Here is a 3,597-nt window from a genome sequence, read left to right on the forward strand (position 1 = left end):
GTTAGAGAACTTGCTCAAAAAAACAACAACAAACTAACGTTTACAGTATTATCCACACCATAAGAAGATAAGTCTACCAACTAGTTTTGTGTATAAGGTCTCATCCCATAGGGTCACTTGTCCTTGATGGAAAACTTTAGTTCACCCCTCGATTGGGGTACTAACTACCTTTATATTCAGTTAATGCCAAATTCCTTGAGTCTCTCACCTACTTCTGATCATTCCACACAAGTATTTTTTTACATGGTATCAAAGCTTTAGGCACTCGACAAACCTTGTTGGCAAATGGTTCTTTGGTAGAGTACTTGGAGAAATGGCTCAAGCTATAGTTGCTCAAGCTTTGATCAAGTCATATAGTTAGAGGCTCCTTAATCCACATACCATACATCATCACCATTTATGGATGCATATACGGTCACTGAATTTAACTCGTGCTGAACTTAACATGTGTTGCATAACAAAAACAACTACTCACATCTATCTTTAGCATGCTTGCTTGTAGATGCATAATTGTTTTGCTGCAACTTGCCACTTCTTATGTCACTCTACTTCTTATCCATCTCTCTTCAATCAAGAACTTTTACTTATGATCATTCCACACAAGTATTTTTTTACATGGTATCAGAGCTTAGGCACTCGACAAACCTTGTTGGCAAATGGTTCTTTGGTAGAGTACTTGGAGAAACGGCTCAAGCTATAGTTGCTCAAGCTTTGATCAAGTCATATAGTTAGAGGCTCCTAAATCCACATACCATCATTTATGGATGCATATACGGTCACTGGATTTAACTCGTGCTGAACTTAACATGTGTTGCATAACAAACAACTGCTCACATCTATCTTTAGCATGCTTGCTTGTAGATGCATAATTGTTTTGCTGCAACTTGCCACTTCTTATGTCACTCTACTTCTTGCAAAATTCTACTGCAAAGTGACATGGTTTGCCATAATAAAAGTAATCATTTATACTCGATCTTGATTGTTGTTGTCTTTGCCAATTGCCTTGGCCTCTTTGGCTCCCCCTACCATAAGACTGGCCTCTTCCACCTATGTGTGTTTGTTGCAGCGAAGCATTGGATTGCTTTGCTTTCCATAATTCTAATTTCCAAAATAGCCACCACCTTGGCCTCGACCGTGACCTCTACCTCTACCTGAATTTGAGTAGAAGGCCTATTCTGAAGTGTTCCTGCTTTAGGAGAAAGAGTCTTCACCCAAAAACTTCTCTTCTATGATTAACATAGAGACCAAATCCCAAAAGTTAAGAACATTCTCTCTTACAACAAATAGAGGTCTTGAATGGCTTGTATTCTTTGCTAAGCCCATTCAAATAGACGCTCACCAAGTCATCTTCTTCCATTGAGACATTAATATATCTAAGGGATTCAACAATACCCTTGATCTTCAATGCATACGCATTGATAGACATGTTCTTCTCCACTATATGCAGCTCCTATTTTAGCTAGAAGTTTCCTTGCCTTTAAGTTTGTCTAGAACATCTTCACCAGGTTTTGCACCATGTTTTGCCATGCAACAACTGGAGTGTTGGCATCCCCTATCACAATGTTTGTCACACTCACTAATAGCCAATACATGACTTTCCTTGCACCCTCATTCCAATCTTTGAGCACTTTTATCTCTGCTGGAGTTGCATTCTCTTCAGGCAATTCCATAGGCTCCTCATTGTCTCCTTCAACATGGTTCCAAAATGCTTTTTCCATCAGGAAATTGGTTATTTTGAACTTCCATGCATGGAAGTTGTTCATTTGTCAAGCTTCTCACTGCCCTGACAATTTGGTTAATGTTGTCAAACATCTTTGCTTGTAGCAACCAGAAATCTATAAACAAACAATTTCTATATGTAACATGTAACATAGCAGCATCTGTTGTAACTCCTACAGAGCGGTACTTCTGCACAATCTATATGTCACAGCATGTGACCAGAGTACATGTACATACACCCATGATCAACCCAAGATGCACTGCTACATTGCAATAACTAGTGTTTGGACATAAATAGTTCCAAATTAGAACTTCCCAGAAGTTCCGCCTCTGTAACCTCATCACGGATGTTCTTGTACTCGGCCCCATTGGAGTTGTAAGAACTTTTCTTCAACATTGCGTCTAGAGGCATTTTGTCGAATGCATGGGCGTGGACCTTGACTGCTAGTATGCGGCGGCAACTGCAGAGCATCCCGTATGAGCTCTTCTGTGATGAGGAGTTGCTCTGTAGTGCCATCAGCCTTTGTGATAGTTCTCCTTTTAGTGCCCTTGTCGTACGTCTTAATGTATTCGGCGCAGAGTTCTGTCTCGATACTTCTTGGGAGTATTTGTGCCATTTTCCCCAAGCCAACATTGTCCAGCTTCGCTAATTTGGAGGCAATCTGGGCTGTGGTAATGTAGGGCTACCTTTCCATGGGCCGTGAGGGCTTCTTTGCTGATGATGGCCCCATGGAAGGCTTGGGCATAAGGGCCCCAAAACTTCAACTTTGGGACCCACACTAGCTTCTTTTTCTGACTTGTTAGGGATCCTAGCGGTGCTGGCTTGAGTTGCAATTGGGGTCTCGCAAGCTTCTGACTCTGAGGCCGACATCTGTACATGAATAGCACATCAGTCTTCCGACTGGTGGGGTTGATACCATCTTTTCTTTTTTTTTTCTTTTTTGTTAATGGATGTAATCGGTTAGTTGAATTGAGGATGTGTTAGTGTAGGAGCAATCACAGGGTGTGTTAATAGACAAGTGAAGGTTGTGGCGTGGTGCAGGGTCAAAGTGGTTTCATGAACCTGCAAGCCATGAAGTTAGGTCTCGTGAAACATTGAGGTTCCGTGAAATAAGGCTCTGTAAACCGTTTTGAGGTTCCATGAACTGGTTAGGTTTCGTGAAACAACGAGGTTCCATGAAACAGTGAGGTTTCGTGAACTAGTTAAGTTCCGTGAACTGTTGAGGTTCCGTGAACTGGTTAGGTTTCGTGAAACAATGAGGTTCCGTGAAACAGTGAGGTTCCGTGAACTAGTTAGGTTTTGTGAAACACTGATGCTCCGTGAATCGTTGAGGTTCCGTGAACTGGTTAGGTTTCGTGAAACAGTGAGGTTCTGTGAAACAATGAGATTCCGTGAACCAGTGAGGTTCCATGAATTGGTTAGGTTTCGTGAAACTGCAGGTTCATGAACTTGAGGTTTCGTGAAACCACAGGGTGATAATATCATGAATCTTTAGTGAAGGTGCCGACTGTGCTTAATGCATTTTTTTCTTTCGTTGTTGTTAAGATGCCAACTGTGCTTAATGCATGTGAGGATACCATGAAGAAATTTTTGGAATAATTATGATTCGGTAATTTATGTACAATAAGCATTGCCGACAAGGTATTGATCAATCATGAAGATCAAAAAATACAAGAAGAAAAAGAAAACAAAAAGGGAAAGGATCAAGCTCCCACCTCGACAGAGTCGATTATAGCCCAAAATCCGGGATGGAAGATGCACAGCGATTAGTAAGTGGAAGCGATGCGCAATCGAAAAGCAAAGGTCGCACGATGCAAAATGACGAAAAAGGAAAGAAATTTGATTTTATAATGCAGCCGTCGGACAGCGTGGCTGCC

This window comes from Cibotium barometz, chromosome 40 (genome assembly GCF_041138505.1).
Source record: "Cibotium barometz isolate CiBa-2024 chromosome 40, ASM4113850v1, whole genome shotgun sequence".
Classification (NCBI taxonomy): domain Eukaryota; kingdom Viridiplantae; phylum Streptophyta; class Polypodiopsida; order Cyatheales; family Cibotiaceae; genus Cibotium; species Cibotium barometz.